Source organism: Struthio camelus, chromosome 1, assembly GCF_040807025.1.
Source record: "Struthio camelus isolate bStrCam1 chromosome 1, bStrCam1.hap1, whole genome shotgun sequence".
NCBI lineage: Eukaryota > Metazoa > Chordata > Aves > Struthioniformes > Struthionidae > Struthio > Struthio camelus.
The window spans coordinates 160,724,514-160,744,074 of NC_090942.1; the positions used below are offsets into that span (position 1 = coordinate 160,724,514).

Sequence of the window (19,561 nt, forward strand, 5' to 3'; positions counted from 1 at the left end):
AAAATATATTGTGATCTGAGAAAGGGATACTAAATCTCGTAATAGCTAAATGCACCTGGTTATGATGAACACATACATATGTGAGGAAAAGAATTTTTGCATGTGTTTATATCCCAAATGCCACTCGTACTCCTGATATGCATATCTGTATATCCCTGGGATTTACGAATGTTTCAGAAAACAGATAGCTATAAAATATTTTGTGTTAGGAAGAGGAAAGAAATGCAAAAGATGTTCACCATCATTTAATTCAGTTCAAACGAAGAAAAGAAAAAAAAGGAAGCATAACCAATTTAGAGTCCTAATCAATATTTTATAGCTTGCTACCTCTTGAATTCTGTGGAAAAATATGAAGAAGTTCTTGTGAAACCTCTGGTAATATTCTCAAGTATCTAGAGACTGAATCTTTTCACACAATCAACTACCATTGCCTAAACTTTGCAATGAACTGGAAAGCGTTTTCCCTCAATGAGAATAGTCAATTAATTGGGAAAGTTTTCATTGAATGGAAATTTTCCCTCCAAATTTAGGGCGTATGAGGCACAGTAGTTTCCACAGTTTTCTCTTCCAGAATGGAAAATGACCTGGAAACGTTTCTCCTAGAGAAAACAACACCGTAACTAAAATTTCAGGGAACAAAATGTCACGGTTATATAATTCTCCTGCATCGCTGTTGCACCACAGAGACTCTGTTCCTAATGTAGCCTATAAGGACAGGATGAGAAGCGATATCTCTAAATTCCAGCATATATTACACTGGTGAGAACTGCATCACCTGGGCATACACATCAATGATCTGCTTTTGTACAAAAGGTACAGAAGTCTATAAGGACTCACAAATTGTATATGATTGCATATCTAAATATAAATGAATTACATAATTACATTTACATTTTTAGGAAGATAGATTTTGTCTTCAGAACTTAATGTATTTGTTAATGTAATACACCTCACAGTCCTCTGCAGTAAATGGTTTTATGTGCAGCAAGAAAGAAATATGAGACACTTCAAATGACAGCCTGAATGCTGCTTCAACAACACAGATAATTTAGCGGTTTCCCGCAACTTCACTTGTTGTTTAGGTCAGCTAAAGTTGTGAATCCTAAAAAAGAGAACTATGATCAAATGAAATATAAATCTCCAATAAAACTTAAGTTGCTGCAAAGCTGTATGTTATATACTAATGCAACCCAGCAGTTAAAACTCAGCTCCCTGAACGATAAAAACAGTCTTGCTGAGCACAGTCCTTCCAGCTTCTGAGCTGCTCCTTCCCCCGTTGTCTTCTATGTAACTACGTGAATACAAAAGAGATCAATCAAACAAGATTTTTGTTTACCTTTCACTGAGAGATAGAAAGCAGTGAGCCTGTGTATGCTCTTTTGTCCGTGGAGAACATACACTAGATTTTGTTTGATACACATTTTAAAAGTTCCTTTTAAGTTTTCACTTCTTAGGGAATAGTTGTGTTGCTATAGCTTTTGGCCCCTTGCTAACAGCAGCTTTTTCCCCCTCACCAGAATTTGAAGCTTTTGATCTCTTTTATCTTCTGCTTGCTCATAGCCTGAGAATTGCATCTGTGGCAAAGCTTGTCCTCTTAAGAGTCCATTGACTTATTGCTAGAAAGCAAGGAAATAGCTTTCTTTTCACTCCGAGTCCCTGTTGAGATAATACATTCTGAAGAGACACAGGCTGTGTGGAGTAATCAGACCTATTGTTCACCACTGTTTGAAATGCACAGTAAAAATGTACTACTAGGTGGGAGAGGGGGAGAGCTTCCACGTAAAAGAAATATACAGGCAGCAATCCAAAAGTAAGCAATCCAAGTCAGGTAGTATGAGGCTATCCTACAACTTGGACAATAGTATATATTGGACATAAACGAATAGAGCATATATGCAAAATAAATACATGTATTTTATTTAATTTCTATGCTGTAGAAAAGGCAAGGCATTAGTAACACTATCTTTCTGATTCATAATAGCCAAGGACGGTCCACCACACTGTCCCATGATAACACTAGTCCATGTTTTTAAAGTGATTGTATAAGCACTTGTGACCCTTCCATAAGATCTTTTAAAAAAAAAGCAGTGTTGGCCTCCAGTGCACTATTCCCAGAGTTCAGTGGCAGTGTGTCTTCCATAACAGCTTGGTCAAAGGATCAACATTTCCCAGCTTCAACTAGGAAGGTATTATTTGCTTCCTTCTCATACTACTGCACACTGCTTAGCAGTGGCTATGCTCAACAACTGCAATGAGTGAAGAGATCGCAGTACTCTGAATGGTTGAGAACAAACATCTTCCTGGAATAAGGTGGCTGTAATGGTGCTCTAAAACTGATCGAGTTCCCCATCGCATAGGAGGATCTGTGCTGAAGTATCTTCTCAGCTGGGATGACCATTCCCCACCTACAGTTGAAAATTAATCTCTCTTTGCTAAACATTTTAAAATCCTTTGAGATGAATTATGCTATGCAGAAGTAGGGTATTATGATTTATAAAGTTTTCTTTTTCTTTCTTTCTTCTCACTTGTTTACAATGCAGTAGAGACTCTGTGCAAATGAAAAGAAATTACAAACCTCTAATGGGAAGACGTGATTTATATTTAATAGCCAAATTCTTAATTAACTCCATTACCAGGTAAAGCAGGCCATGCACTCATGTCTTAAAGTTAATAAATAAGAGTGGAAATTATATGTGTTCACATTTAACATTCTCCTGTTACTTCTTTTGTGCAACAACAGACAAAGGAAAATACTTTCATTTTCACTAAGCAGAACAGCAAATTTCAACGCTGGAAGTAGAGAAACCCTTTGCAAAACTTTGCCAATCTAAATTTACAAGCAAATTAAATATGAAAGGAAAAACAAACATTTCTTTTATTTGTTTCTGAATGCAATGGCAAAAAGACAACATGGAAGCACAGTATGCCATGAATTTCCTGATCCCCATGCAGTGCATAAGGGAATAAAAATTCAAAGATTAGCGCAGCAAGAAAGATAACCACAGCAGAGTTAAAGAAATGAGCAAGCTCACCTCCAAATCCAGAAGTAAACAAAGATTAATCTAGCAAAAACACTACAAAATAAGCCATTTGCACCTTCTATAAAGAATTGTAAAAAGGATAACAAAAAAGCCTTCCTGTCCCTTATGCCCTCCCAATTATTAAATATTTCTTGGCAAAAGCTACTTTTTCCTATGAGTAAGTATAACAACAAAAAGAGAAGTCATTTTTCCCATTTTTTTTTTTTTACTGAACCATGACATTGTTTGACTTTATTTTGCTTGCTAACTCTTTTTTCATGGTCAAAGTCATCACTCACTACAGTTATTTGTGAAAAGATGGCAGAGAAATACCACATTTGGGCTTGGATCATCTTTTCCCCTCATAAAATCTTCAGGACAAGATTGATCTTAAGTCTTCTGTGAGAATTTTTTACAAAACTTTGACTCTCCGGAGATACCTGATTTTGAGGAAAATCCCTCAGAGCAAAATCCCACATCTGTTCTAACTTTGATGTATTCCTTCAGGTACAACTCACATATCTTGAGATTTCCCCCCTGGACATTTGTAGCTCTAGTATGCACCACTCACCACTGGAAGAAATTAATGACAAATGCAGTATCATCTGAAGTTTCCTGGATCCAGGATGAGGACACTGGACAGATGTCTGCTACCAGCTCCAGTTATAGCATGGGAGTCAAAACTGACCCAGTCAGGGAGTTTATGTCATATCTTTCCACAGGACTAGAGGAAACAGTATAAGGATGCATTGATAAGGCCACTGAGATAAAACTTCACTCTGTGCAGATTGTTTCCTATGCATAGAAGTTAATCTAATCTAGAACTACACCTCTGGTGGGGGACATTGGATGGATCTTTCAACGTATTTCTTTGGTTTTATTTTTAAAGAGTTAGCTTTTATTGTTACTGCTTTCAAAAAAAATGACTCTGTTGAGCTGATTTAAGCTTTAGACGAATATCGCTAAAGCTAGGTTAGTGGGAAGAGCTCAATCAAGGTGATCAGATGTATCCCAGCAGATGCAAGTGGTAACATGCAAACAGAGGTACAAAAGTGCTCATTCGCTTCTAAACAAATGGCAGACAGAACAGACAACATATATTTATGTATGTGGTTACTGAATCAACGTAGTTTGCTTTGCAAACTTTTCCCTAGTATTTTCTTAAGACGTGTGCATTTAAAAATAAAAATATACCATAAAAATATAAATTAATTGTGCAACATGTAGTTCAGCCACAGTGATATAATTCCTCAATGGTAATATTGAATATCTCCTTAGAATATTATTTTCTAATTAAGTCCAAAAATACCTTCAGTGATATTTCAGCAATTTTTTTTCAGTCAAGCTTTCAAGTAGCATATCAGTTAGGTTAACTGTCTTCCATACCATGCTGCAAATGTGCTTAGTGTACTTATTTATTATCTAATCCTCTTTAGATTCTGTTATGAATGGACACGAGTTCACAACAAGCAACATTCTTACACAGCAAGCCTGACAAAAAAGTTCACTCAACTTGCACCATAACAGTTCTGCTGAGTTTTTAAAGGTTGCAAAACTGACCCTTTCTGGGGTTGACAGAAGGCTCGACCGAAAAAAAAATATATCCAAAACCAACTAGCAAACGAAAATCGAATTACAGAAGAGGCAGTCTGCAGTTTTTCATGACAGGAGATCTTTTCCTGCAGGATCAGTCACAAAAACGACAAGTCCAAGTGCCTTTAAACTTAATAAGGTCTCCAGTAATGGGTTACTATCAGCAATAAGAACAATATTCGTATCAGAAAGAATGGTAGCAACATGGACAAAAATAATGTATCATATTTATGTGGTCAAACAAAAAGCTGTCTTTAGTTATCAGTTCTGACAATCTTCACAATTTCATCATGATTCAGAGGATATTTAATAGCTTTCTAAAAAAATTAGCCCCCAGCATTGGCAATGATATTAAAAACCTCAGTTTTCATTTTAAAATTTTCTATCCCATGAAACTCCTGAGAAACATTTGAAACAGGAACCCTATGCACTCAAAAAAAAGAGAGCCAAATATTTACTATTTTAAAAATCTGCATTTTTTAAGCCAATCCCATGATTTCTGTACATCTGAGAAGGGTTTCATTCCTTAACTTAGGATCTTGCCTAAGGCAGTTTTCTGGACTCTCCTACAGTCAATAAAAAGACAGGGAGCTGCAAGGGGCAATTCTTCCCACTTACCCTACAACACATAGGTTCTCTGCAGGTCCCTATCTCTTATTTTTGATTATTTAGGGGGCTTAACTGACCTAAAAACTAAATACTTAACTATAGATAGCTAAAGTTGGATGAAATGTTCCCTACTGCAATGTTTAAACTGAAAATAAAGTAATTAAATCTCCTAAGCCACACATCAAGTAAACTAATATTAAAAAAAAAAAAGAAAAAGAAAAAGAAAATCTGTTCAGAAAGAGTTGAAATTTAAAGGACCTTTTTAGTTCCATTACAATGCACAACTTATATAGAATATGCTTTAGGATATATCCTAATAAAAAGAAAACAATTAATATTTGTTCCTAAAGCAAGACTATGAAATCGCTGGTATTTTGTATTAGTATAAAATCAAAATGATTTCAGGAAAAATCCTTCATCTTTTTTCTGCCACCAGCAGTCTAACAGTATCTAAAATAGACAAACCACAGAAAGTTTTCATATATTGCGTAGGCTGCCGTATTGCAATAAACAGCTCTAAAATGGCATCTTCAGAAACAACACACTCCCTTAATTGAGATGATTACCAAGAACTAAGTTCTGTGTAATGAACTTCCCTTCTCTGTGATGCGTCATACACTGCTGCTCTTATGCATGACTTCACAAGAAATCAATACAGCTCTAATACAGCTTTATAAAAATAGTTACATGCTTTACATTACCATTGTTATTAAAGAAAATCAATACATAAAATATTGAATCTCTCTGGTCACATTGTATCCCTACAAAATTTTCTTACAGTCCAGGGAATTATTTCACTGGAATAGTTCTGTTTCCAGTAGGTTTTGCTAGTTCAGAGATCTTACTATAATGTTACATACAATAATTTGAAACTCCTGCGGCTTGACAGAAGCAACACATTGCCAGAAAGTCTCTTCTCTCACAGAGCTCTATTATTGTACGTGTTTGCTGTCCCGCAGGGAAGGATAATAGTGAGTCACCCACAGTCTCTGTGGAGGGAGATGATCCCTCCCCGATGTCAATCACAGCAGAGATTCTCTCACTCTTCCATTTGCTGTAACGCTGCAACAGTCAAGGGAGGATTTAGGAATACAGTTATCATGAAGCAAGAAGAGGGTCTTGCTTAAATGACTCTCATTTAAGGGCCAAAATGATGCTACCAAGATAATGTGCTACAAAATAAATATTCCATGCAAAGGAAATCTTACTAAACTTCAAAAAATATCAAAAGGAAATTTCTAGGATTCTAGTGAGTGGCATATCCCTCTGGAGCCACACATAACAAATCTCTTGGGTCTGAATTAGTGAAAACAGCCTCTAAGTTTCACAAAGCCAAGATATTCAGTTGGCTTCCTTTCTACTGTGGCAGCTCAGTCTAATAGCAAACACAAAGAAAAAGAGGGTGAATGGGAGGAGCGGAAAACACAACATTGATTTCCACAGCTGCAGAATGGTAAACAAGACAACCTCTTCTCTGGATTACCTAATCTGACGCCCTTTGTAGTTATGGTGGTGATAATGGCAGTAGTACATTCTGCTTTTCTATAGCAAAATTCAGCTCAACATCTTAAGGAATGATGCTGGAGTACTTATTAAATTTACCACAGTGTTTCCCAGACATTAGATCAGAGCAGAATCATCTCAGATTGACAGTAAACTTTGGGCTCTGTAAGAATCTGCTCAGTAGGGGCACTCCTACTGCTGTTCTCGTACTCCTTCATGCCCACAAGGCCTCTTCGTAAGATCAGCTATCAAGATAGGCATCAAGCCAATTATCACACCTATTTCTCTAAGACCTCTATTTGTTGAATTTTCCCAAAATCACAGGGATCGGGGTGCATTTAAAAGATGTGTACCATAAAACAGAGTATCAAAACACATTTATTCTCTGGATGCACTTGTTTTCTAATGTTTTTGTGAAGTAAGACATTATATTTCTATTATAATCCGTTATTATTTTCATGGTTGTTATTGCTACTGTCATCATCCATTCTTGCTAAAATGCGGTACAGAAATTAGATGGACAAAGAAAATCCTCAGTCTGATCTGGAAAAGAGAATGACTCTAAATACTGCTAATACTATCTAGAGACCTACCTGCCATTACCAGTATGTTTTGTCTGTTTCTGTAAATAAAAATTACTTTAACCAAGTGACGAAGTCACTTCGTCATCAAGGAAGTTAATATGCTTTTCAGAGAATCAAATGTCCAGATTTGTGCACAATAAAGGGAAAAGTGCTTACTTATATGAAATCTTAACTTCCTGGTGGTTCTACACCAACACTTCCTGCTGTGGAGGTATTACTTTAGAGTATTTCAGTTATACGAGGAACCTTAGCTCACAAATAGGATGATACTCCATATTTTACTTTTCAGTGTCTAGGCTGTACACGGAATGTAAATTTTTTGTACTTTTTTCCTCATTAATGTCTTTAAATATCCAACTATCAGCAGGTATAAAGCTGGCATACTCAAGCACATGGAATTAGAGCATTTTCTGTTTCTGAGGATCTGATCCTGTAAGAGTGTGAGTGACAGAAAGTACCCCTTACATACCAATGAATAGACAGTTCAGGAAATTTACAGATACTAAAGCAATTTAGGCCTATTACAAGAAAGTGTTATTCTAGTTTAGGAAAATCAGTCAAAACTAGTTCTGAGTTGATTCCTACATGCAAGCTAACCTCCCTTTTTTCTCCTCATGAAGATGCAAGTTAATACTCTTTAAACTTGCTTAACTAAGAAAAAACAATTTTGATGGATATCTCTAATGGAAGCCAGCTAGCTAAATCAAGAGAAAAAAATGATATCCTGGGTCCTATCCAGAAAAAAGGTCAAAGTCAGACAACACTGCAATGTGTTAGCTGAGCTTGGCTTACCTTCAAACACATTTCCTAGCATAAGCCTAACTGAAGACTTATTCTCACACACTTAACGCTTACTATAGTTCTTTATTTACAGGTAAGTGGCACAAGAGTGTTAAGGACTCTAAAATCAGAAGATATGTTTCTGTGAAATGATACTATATGCTAAATAACATGCACAGTAGCTACTTTCTGATCTTGAAAAATGACAAATACAAAAACTCACAGCTTAACAGGATGTGTTGCAAACTTTCTTTTAATGAAGCATTCTTTTTAATGAATTCCTGTTCTATATTACAGGAATGTAATAAAGCATCTGAAGCTATAAAAAAAAATTATGATCTCCTGTAAAACTTAAAAATGGACAAACTGATTTGTTTCAAAATGTATACAAAAATAATTGGACTGAGAATTGACATGCCAAGTTTCCACTTGGAAAGAAATTTTAGGGACTGTTGGTATTGCAAACCACTGAAAATAAAGGTTCATAATGGAAATGCTGACAGACTTTTAACTTTGCCAGTGCAAGCTAGACACATAAATGCACAGACACTCTGTAGGAATCTGAGGTATTCTTTGATAAAATGTGTTTCAGTATATCAAAGATGAATGCCAACCATTCCCAGCTTTTCAGTTCAATACAGATGTAAGTACAGAAATTACTATCTTGCAAATTTCCTGACTTCCCAGAATAGCTTTAGAGCAGGAATTATTGTAAGCCATGAGTGAAGAAGTCTTGTAAGAAGTGTTAATGAGGCATGAATTACACTACAAGCACTTCTCTTCACTTTTTTTGTTAGAGACCATTCTTTGAAGAGGTTTCCATGGCCAAAATATCATTGCTGAGTTAATTTTCTCTTTTCAGAGCAAATTGGAGGGAAATCATTTGTTTCTCATTATCTATCTGATATAAGCCTGAGAAATAGCAACCTAATCAAATCATGTGTGGTGTTCGTTATGGTTTAGCAACAAGTACTATCTGACACTACCAGAAACGAATCAGATATTAGAGTACAGTAATATCTATACAGTAGTAGGGTAAAGCCAAATATAACAGGAAACTCACGATTAATGTAAAATACCTTTGGTCTACACCATTTTTAAGACTTTTTCACTGGACCCTTTCCACAGGGAATCAATCAGCTTACTTTTGATTCCTGTTTTCCCTTTCCTGGGAGTGGTTCCTGGTATAGTAATCCTTGCCAATGTGACCAAATCATGGTCGTTTTAGGAACACTTTCCAGACCCAGTCCAGTGATTCAATCCACCATCTGTTTGTAAAGGGGAAAAAACCCTCTCTCTGTGGAAATATTAACCTGATATCTCTCTGGTCTAGACTAATAACTGTATTAAAGATAGAGTGAGTCTCATTATCCATGTGGAATGGGTAGATGCTTTGATAAACCAGCAATAATAGGTGTCAGACTAGTCACTGAGGACTTTTCTTACTTGTTTACTTTCTTATAAAAATGAACTTTAGGCTCATTCAAGAATTCTGCTTCCACTGGGACTGACAAACAGTTCATTTATTTCAATTAAAGGCAATGGACTGCATTTACTGTAGTGCCCATAAAACAGGAAACTGAATGTTGTTCAACAAAGGTTGACCTGCTCCTGTAGATTTTTGTCTAAATTGCTTTTGTTCAGAATGGGAAGCAGAGTTCCTCTAATTGTACCATTCTAATTCTTCTAATTGCAGCCTTTTATATATTCAAATGAACACATTCATTTAAAATGGTCTATGCTTTGAAAAAAATTGCACAAGCAAAACAAGAGTGGAATGACTACAGCAAGTTGGTGACCCTCAGTAGAAAAAGATGTACAGTTCACATTTACCACGTAGCAGTTTTTAAACATGGGTGTATTAGGCCCTGTTTTAGCAATGCACTTAAAACAAGCCTAACTTTCATTAAGAGCACCATGTAAAGAACTACAGAGAGAAATCATTCACGGTGCACACCACCACGGTCATTGATCCTACAAAACAGGACCTGCAGAACTATGGAATGTGTTCTCTAGTGCCATCTACCGGCACCTCAACCATTAAAGTAACTGTTCAAGTACTTCCTTGTGTAGAACACTCATGCAAGAAGTTTGAGCGCACATATAAACAAATATTATTTAGCCTATTCCTATTTTGGTCGTACTTGCTTATGGATTTTACTGAGTAGGGTAATCCAAGGATGTCTTACAGACTGCTTTTGGGAGCACACGCTAATCTCGTATTTATGCAATCAAGCTGGCATTCACCTTTAGTGCACACGTTTAGACCACCACCCAATATCTATAGGCATCAGTGCAAATCCTTTTGCAGACTTCCATAAGTGCATCTGAAGTTTTTAAAACAGTCTTTGCAATTCAAAAGTGCTAACTAGTCATGAGGAAAACTCTTTATCCCATCTTGAAACAGAGAAGAACATAGATTTTCAAGAATACTTTATGATACGGGTTTTTTTTTTTTGTTTGGAATTGTAGAAAGACTGATAAGGACTGTTCTACCCATTTTCCACAGGGAGAAACCAGAAGAGGAAACCATACATACTTTTCTTATTGTTATTCGTAAAGATGAGGCACTCACTAACAAGGAAAGAAAATAATTCAGGATTCTTACTTCTATACACCATTTCTCAGATCATTCTTTAAAAAAATGATAGCATCTTTGAACTGATAGCTTTCACAGTCATTCAGGAGACCGACATGTTTTTAAATAGTTGCATATAAGCATCTTAAAAAAGATACATTTATAACCTCATTGAAAAACACTAATGATATTATCTAACTTTGTAGAGCTCCATCAGAAAGAAGAACACTTACCCTCATTCCTAGTAACAGCAAAACCAGTAAACTCCTATAAATTAATATGGGTTTTCACTGCTCAGTGAAGCATGGTCAGTTGTGCAGAGCCAAATGAAAGGGTCCCAGCACAACGACCACTATCAGTCTTCAGTTATTAACTGTACTTTCAGGTTTTAAAGTAAAGATTGTAATGATGGTCTCATTTTGTTTTAATAAAGAAAGATATATTATTTAATATTAAAATAACTTAAAGGCTAAAGGCACAATAAAATAACTTAATGTTACTAGAAATACCAACTTGTGTGGTCTGTGCTTCTCACTCCTATGCTGCAATAAGGATTTAAAGGCCGACTCTTTCTGTAATCACTATTTGGTTTTATCCTCTGTTTCTGTGGTAAAAAAAGGCTTGAGAATTCAGAGTGCATTTTTCTCTCTGTTCTATTCTGTGAGGTAAGTATCCTAAGACAAAGTAAGAATCCTAGGAGACTGTAATCTCCTTTAGCAGGTAGCGATGTCTAACGTACACACAAAGGAGATAGATAGGAAAAAAATGCAACGAAGCAGGAGAAAAATAAAGGAGATGCAAATGGAGAAGAGCTGTCCTAACACTGATGGCTAATGTAAGAAACGGGCATCACTTGAAATAAGCAAAAATATAGTTAGAGATCTAGCCAAATGGCTTTGCATTTGACTTCCTGCAAATGAAGAACAGAGCATGCTGCAGCCCTTAGAGAGGAGCAGAAATTGGTGTGCTGTGGGGAACACCTAACTTCCATTCTTTAGCCAGTAAAGAACTGAGTTTATGTCACACAATCTAGCTCTTCCCAACAGCATTGGCCCTGACTCTTAAGAGTCTTGTCTCTCTATCACTTTCAGCATATACTGACTCTTGCGAGAGTGATACTTACCATTGTACATTGTTTTCTCTCTGCTGCCCAAACCGAGTATGCGGATTTGAGCAGCTGGAGAGAGACCATGGCACTCTGCTGGAGAACCATGATTTGTAAATACCACCCAGGGAAAGGCAGGAAATACACACAGGCGTTTCAGCCTTCCCAGTAAATCCAGGCCTGTTAAGTATCCCCTCCATTCTACCTGCATACACAGAAGAATGAATAAAGTAATCAACAGGGAACTTGTTAAAAAAACATCCTAGAACTCTGCTATACACTATACGTTTCAGGAAATATAACATCATTATGAACGCAGAATGGTCATTCGCACCATGACGAAGCTAAGCTAGATGGTGCCATTCAGTGAAGTCAGCTCCGAGGAAGCGTACGGTTAGCACTGTGATTGCACTGCAATACAGGCTGGAAACGTGACCAGAGCGCTGCACAGATTCCTTCTGTCTAGATCACCACATACCTTTCCCTTAAAAAATAATAATACCTGTTAGAACCTGGCCTTAACAGGCTTTGCCAGTCTGAGCTTGGGAATGAAATGGAATTAGTTTTAAAAAAGAATCTTGCTGCCAAACAAACACAAATATTTGCTAATATATTTGTTTTCAACACTGTATGGATCTCCTCCAGAAAATGTTGAAGCCACAGTTGCATTTTAGGGAGGTATATATTTTGCAACAGGGACCTTAGTTCATTTATTTCCTGATAGGTAAACTTTACTGTTCAAGAAAAACTGTTGCATATGTCCTCCCAGTATTAATATCCCTCTACTGTTTCTACCAGTTCAGAAAGCGAGCAAGAAAAGTCAAACAACGGTTACTGGCCTGTAATTTGGAAACTCCCTTCCTTGTCATAAGCAGTGTGTGCAGCTGTAAGCACAGCTCTACTTGAGGTTATTTGTCATTTGTGAAGCAGAGGTAAGAGCAACTCCTTATATCACGATACTGTTGTGAAGCTAAACATCAAAAACCCTCAGGAATACTGTAGTCATGAGAGCAAAGCAGCAAAGGCAAAAAGTCAGGGCATATTTATTTATCTTGCTGGCAAAGCATTGCTCTCAGAGCAGTAGGGCAAACACATCCTTGCTGTATGACAGGTAGGGTTGCAAGTCAGAGGGGTTTGGCCTGGTGCTTTTAACTGGTATTGTTTCTGTTGCTAGCTTTTCAGGACACTGCAATTAAATAATTATTGTTTCCTTGGTTGCCAACTGTTTTTCTTTTATTAGTGATACCGACCTTTGTTTACTCTTCTTCCTCCCATGGGAAATTTCAACACGCCTCCGGAAGGATGTTGTATGACTCTCATTTATAATGGGATCACTCCCTTTCTTCCCAGGGGAGGCTTTCTCTTTCCATTTTTTCCTCCTGCATTTGTAGAAGGAGACACCAAGTCAAATCTCTGCTGCATTCACATTTGTGTAATCTGAACAAGGGGAACAAATCAGTAGTTCTCACACATTTGCCTAGAAGATGTACAGCTTAAGAGAAATCATCTCAGACACTATTCCATTTAAACTGTTTAACATTTATTCTGGTAATATAAGCAACAGCCTGCATAGAAAGGCAATATCAAAAATATGTTTTAATATTTTTTATTTCCTTATTAGTGAGTGGTTTTTTTGGGGGGGAGAGGGTGCATCTTTCACATCTTCACTTTTTTGCTTTTCATTTCCTACACTTTTTCTCATGGTGCTCACTCCTTTAATTTCTCGAATGCACTAATATTTTATACCTGGCCCCCATCTTATTCATTCACTGTTTACTTAGTGCACTCTCACACCTGATCCTCCTCTTTCACCTGTGTAGTTTATTTTGCTGTCTTATCATGAACTGCTACTATCTGTCCTAGAAAGCTTTTTCTTTCACTGGGTCATCATGCACCTTTGTCACTCTCGTTTGTAGTCCCCAGCTCCACTACTGGCAACTCCTGCCGATGACAGATGTCTGACAATCAGCCGTGAGCCCGCTCTTGGCTTGGAGGGAAACTCTAGACTTTCTTCACGTTTGCTCTTTGCAGCAGTACCTTCATATAGACGCAGCTAAATCACCTTTTCCTGATGTACAGGTTCTCTTAGAGGATTCCAGGTCCCTGTGCACCATCACAATTGCAAAACTGCAGAAGCAGCTTACAGAAAAGTGTAGACAATGCTACCTAGCAGAGTGAGTAAGCATGGATGGCACTTTCCCCTTGGGAGTCCTCTTTTGAGCAGTCAGAGCATGTCTGCATTATTTCATCATCTAACACTCAGGAGCTCCCAAATCAAGTGTGCAGAGGAACATTCAACATATCAGCCCTAAGCTACATCCTCCCCCACTATCTAGTGCAATACTTTCATCTCTTCCCATGCCCGTCAGCCTCAATATTACTTTCCCCTAGTCATTTCTTTTACTTACCTTTGGCAAGCCAGAAAGAATACATGATTGCCCAATGAGGACTTAAAAGAACAGTCTAGGGTGTGCTAACTCACCAACCAGCTAGCAGGAAAATCTGCAGATCGGCTACATATCCCAGTGCTATATACATACAGATTGGCCTAGTTCCTAGCTATCAGATGCTGGCAGACAAGTACGACAGCCTCTCTTAGCTTGCAAAAAAATGGCTTCAGGGGCTATGTCTACGCAGATCCAATATACTAAGTAATTGTGTCTTTTGGCCTAAGCGCTTTGCGATCTCTGTGTGCTTCTGAGAAAGGAGCCAATACCAAAGGACTTTCTAACTCAACTCTATGTGACATCGCTGCTCTGACTGCATTAGCAAGAAGTGCTTTGCAGTCAAAATCTGTGGACTAAGACAGTGGCTGCTGAGAACCTGATGCTTTTGGGAAGTGCTTTACTTTGCACTAGCTCTAGTCTAGTCCTGCAGACTGAACCCTCAATAGCAGATGGAGTCCTAGAATACATTATATGATTTAATTTAATTCCAAAAAACATAGTTTACCTGAGACTCCTCCATAATGCAACCAAATTGCCGTTAAGTGGAGATGTTCAAGAGATTTGCTTCAAAAGCATATCTTAAGCATCCTTATACTAACTGAAATGCTTCACCACTGGTTCTTCTACTACAGCCATGTTCTGCCACCCTTATTCAGAATCAGCACTGCCTGACTCTAACAGTGATATTTAGAATACTGTTTCTTTAAATGTTTAACAGGTTACAGACAATCTTTTTTCCTTAGTTGTTTCCCTATCTCCAAAATCATAACACAAGTAAAATATTGAGAGCTGTCCAGACATGAATATTTCAGCACACTATGTTTTGTAGTGGTTTAAACCATAGAAGGATATGCTTCATTCCTCCAAACTCTTTTAATAATGCAAATAAGGAAAAGGAGAAATACTTGTGGATTCCTTTCTGCATTTACACTGTTTGCCATCCTACTGAGAGAATACCCCCAGACTTCATAAGGCTGCAATTTCTATCTGTGATAGAAACCCCAAAACAACTTTATCAAACTTGCATGCCTATCGAAAACACTAATAATGATCACTAACCACATGCATTGATATCAGCTATAGCTCTAGAGAAGCGCAGACACGTATTAGATATTCCATACATTTGGAAACCTATCCTGTGCTAATGCATCAGCATTTTAGACCCAAATGAAACAGGTCCCAGGGCACATTTTGAAATCAGTGTGCAGCAGGTTTGATGGCAGACTAAATACACTGCATGGACTTTGTGGAGCACATAGGTGTGTATGGCATGACTCTAGACTACAGAAGCAGTGTGCTGGATGCTGTGCATGCTGAGAGCGCCCGGTGTTCAGAGCTTTGTGATCGTTCTGGATAGCCCTGTTCTGGTATTGCTGAAGTCATGGTTATGGCTCTGTGGTAGATCATCAGCTGGGATGACATCAAAGTCAGAACCTTCATCAAAATGTAATTCAGTGTGATGTGTATAATTGTTATCATTGTGGCTTAAAGGTTATCAGACTATCTATAGACAAGCATTACTGATATAGTATAGGAATAAAAGACATGAGGAACCACATGAGACAAGGAATCAAAGGACACATTCCACAGCACTTACAACATCTTCCAAGAAGAGCAGAAGACCTTCTAGTGAAAACTCTGGTAAGGTTGGACTTCAAAATAATTATTTTCTCTTTGTTTCTCTTCAGATCATTAGAAAGACCTCTACAACTAGTCTCAGGAGGCAGAATCTGGCACTCGGAAAACTTCCTGCTAAACTGGCTGGCTCATATTTGCGGCATGTTTGTCTTACAATTTTTAATAAAATATTTTGGAAAGTAACAACTACTATTTTTTGCCCATTGATGTGTGGAACTTAATTTTTAAGTTCGATAGTTCATATGGTGGCAAGAAGAAAAAAGTTTTATCCATTTTTTTTTGATAGAATTTCAACATCACAGTTGACTTCTGAAATTTCAAATATGCTTCAGGGTAAATTCCCATCAACTGTTGTATGATTGTTTTAAGTGTAGGTAGGATGTTTTTCCCATACCTGCGACCATAAACAAGTTGCTTCTTGACTGCTTTTCCAAAAATAAAAAAAAACAATAGCTCCCAGTCATTTCCATACTCTCACAGAAAAGCAGAAATGGTAGCCATACTAGTCTGCTAAAAGATAAAAATAAATAAATAAAATATAATATAATAGGAAAAATCCTGGCTCCAAATAAAATGTACAGCTAGGATTTCATCCAAATAGTTTTGCAAAATCAAACAAGAATTAGGAACTCATAAAACATGCATGCTAATTAGGAGTCACCAAGCCAAGTGGAAATACTGGACAGGGAGGTGGGGCAGTCTCCCTGTTAAAGCTCAGGTGTCTGAGTCAGCACTTCAAGGGTGGCATCTTCATCTCTAGGAGCAAAAACTTGGAGGTCTCTCCTGAGGGCAGTGCCTACAAGAGTCTTTGAAGAACTGAGCATGGCTCACTCTTTTTAAAATAGCTGCTGTAGGAGTAGTATTATGTAATATCCTAGTGGTTACAGCACTTGACAAGTCTTGTGTTCCAGTTCTCAAAATTAGCCCTTTCTTTGTTCCCATGACCATTTAACCAATGCAAAACCAGTCTTGTGAACAAAACCTAAATCCAGGACAACTCACTTCCACAGCCATGTTTGCTCTTCCATCTGATCCTCAGTATATTTTGTGAAACTATTTGGTTTCAAATGAAGAAGTAAAAGGGAACTTTGCCCCTAACTCTCCTCCCACCTTTCTCCAATGAACAGTGACCTGGTGATTAAGATACGGTCATGGGAGGGAACAGATGTTGATACTAATAAGGAGGCACCAGAATCCTGTCTTCTCGCTTGTCTAACTGGTCTAACCAATGGATCAAGAGGAATTTGTGTGTTTGAATAAATGTTCTTTTCTACTCGATTTTTTTTAATTAGCCAAGTACTCCTATTGAATCAGTCCCTCATGAGACTTAGATGACACTCCAACTCATTTCTGCATCTGGTTGGACTTAAGCTCCTAGTTAGACATGCCTAAAGCTGCAAATGCTAAGAGATCTTCCAGATAGATCAGGATACACCTACAGAGTTAAGGTATCTCCCTGATCACGCAGCTGCTGAACAAGGTTGGTTGGATTTTTCACTATTCAACAGTTCAATCAGTCTTCAGAGAATCAAGTCCTTCGGTTCAGATGTAAATACTTGCATGTGTTCTTAAACAGGCATACTACTATACCAATGAGTTGTTATGTTTTACTCACTGTGAGAAAAACTGAACGTGGGCACACATTTTGACAGATAAGTACCTCAAGTTTTGATCAAAACTTATGTTCACCACTGCTAATAGCATTCAAGAGCTTTTGTTTAGGATCTAAACGGGCTAGACAACAACAGAGCAAGTGAATGAACATTCATTTCCCCCTCTCCCATGTAAAAAGTACTCCAAACATTATTAGAAAACAGTGGCAAGTGAACTTATATAAAACAAAAAATTTGAAAATGTCCTCTAGCATTTACAATTAATGCCATTTAAAAAGTACCATATTGATTATGATCTTGTAATTTTGTTTATTAAAATTAAATGCATTTGGGAAAGAGAACAAATAGGTTTTAAAATTAATTTGATTACTATATACCACACACTAGTCCCAATTACTCAAGGGTAATTTTTTTGTACCTGAACTACAAAACGCTTTCAACAGCATTCTGTACAGTATCGTTTATTTTTCAAGGATATGATTATTATCTAAAATACTCTTTCCTGTACACAATTAAAAATTATGTTTTCTGTTTCCCTATAGGATTGTTCAACTAATAATTGTACGTATGTATACAATCTACCTAGCCTTTCTGTATAGGTACAATGTGTAAACCCTTTCCGTTGTTTTATTTCTCTTTGTATAATATTTCCTCTCCATTTTTTCAATTAAATATGTTTCCCTTTTCAAATTAGTCCATCTGCAGCAGCAGGCTCTATGACTTATTCTCTCAAGTTTTAGAAGAGATTACTTTCCTCTAGGCCAACTGTTCTGTTTCTGCCATGCCTTCTTCCCAGATGTTCTGCTGCTCTCCCAGATGCATCCTCTCCCTACCTCTATAGTTTAGCATCTCAAAACTCTACAGTGCTGCTAAGAGAGACGAAAAAAAAAAGCAGCTGACAGAAAATGCACAAGCAAAACAAGCAACTTGGACATTAGCTATGAAAAAAGTGAATAAGCAATTCACAACTGCTACACCTGTGTAACTTTTGTGAACCAGACTGTGACATGAATCACAGAGCTTCATACTGTAAAAAAAAAAAAAAACAACACACCGTGTATACATAGTTTCTAATCCTGTAATAAACTCAGGCTGAAATAGCTACTGTGAACGAATGGATAAAAATGTAGGCCACCTTTTTTCCCTCCCAAGAACTTAGCTCTTCCGTGCTTCTTCTATCTTGCTGTCGTGAGCAAGAGTATGCCAGATGACAGTAAATTATATACCCTGTTCCATACACTGTTACACTCTTTGGCTTTCTCTCTCTGCTTACTCTCCAGAATCCTTCCATTTTGGATTTGCTAGGAAGATCTTATATCCGGCTGTGCTATCACTGGATCATGCTCTCCGCCTAACCTGAAGCTGCTAACTCGTTTTGTCTAGAGTATTAAATATGTCCGTTGTTATCAAAGGGGAGGACAACAACATATCTAGGTAAAGTCACCCCATACACAAGCTAAAAAAAAAAAGGCAATCATCGTGTCAAGCTAGAGAGTAGCTACAACTTGGAGGTTCAGCAGAACACCAAGAAAAACACATTTTCAAATTTTTATTTTCAGCTGTGTTTTCACAACTTCCTTAGTTGCCAGTGGGAGACTCCCTCTACCCCCTTTTGATACTTTTCGAAACGCTGAAATCGTAAATAAATAAATGAAATCAACACTGAGAAAAAAAGTGCAATTAACCAAAAAAAAAATGGGGGGGGGGTGTCAAGCCCACGTAACTCTCCAGCTGTGGATCACCTCGCCACAGGACGCTGCGGCTGTCAGCGCAGATTCAGGCCGCCCAGGCAGTTCACGGAAGAGACCCGCCGAGGGCCGTTACACGCACACCGCCTCTGACGCGGGCAACGCGGGAAACCCTTGCAGAGGGCTGGCTGGCCCTCGGGGGCCAGAAACGCCAGTTCCCCTCCCCTCACCGCGCTCCGGAGCCCGAGGCAGAGCACGCAGCTGCCCCCGCACCGCAGCGCCATTTGGCAGCGCAGGGGCCCGCTGCGCCGGGCGAGCAGGCGGCCTCCCTGCGGGGCTCAGCAGGGAGAGCGAGCGCGGCGCCGCTGCGGGGGACGCCTGGGAGCGGGACGGCGCCGCAGCC

General features: G+C 38.1%; 1 long non-coding RNA gene across 2 annotated transcripts in view; it reads right to left on the minus strand.

The window, feature by feature from the left end:
• Positions 1-5,827: 5,827 nt before the first annotated feature.
• The window catches only part of LOC138064547 (uncharacterized), a 28,519-nt gene continuing 14,785 nt past the window's right edge, over positions 5,828-19,561 (minus strand). For both annotated transcript variants that reach the window (XR_011137805.1, XR_011137804.1), the window contains exons 2-4: positions 13,023-13,151; positions 11,791-11,977; positions 5,828-6,284 (exon numbers count right to left, since the gene is read on the minus strand). This is a non-coding gene — a long non-coding RNA (uncharacterized lncRNA). The remainder of the gene's footprint in view (positions 6,285-11,790; positions 11,978-13,022; positions 13,152-19,561) is intronic.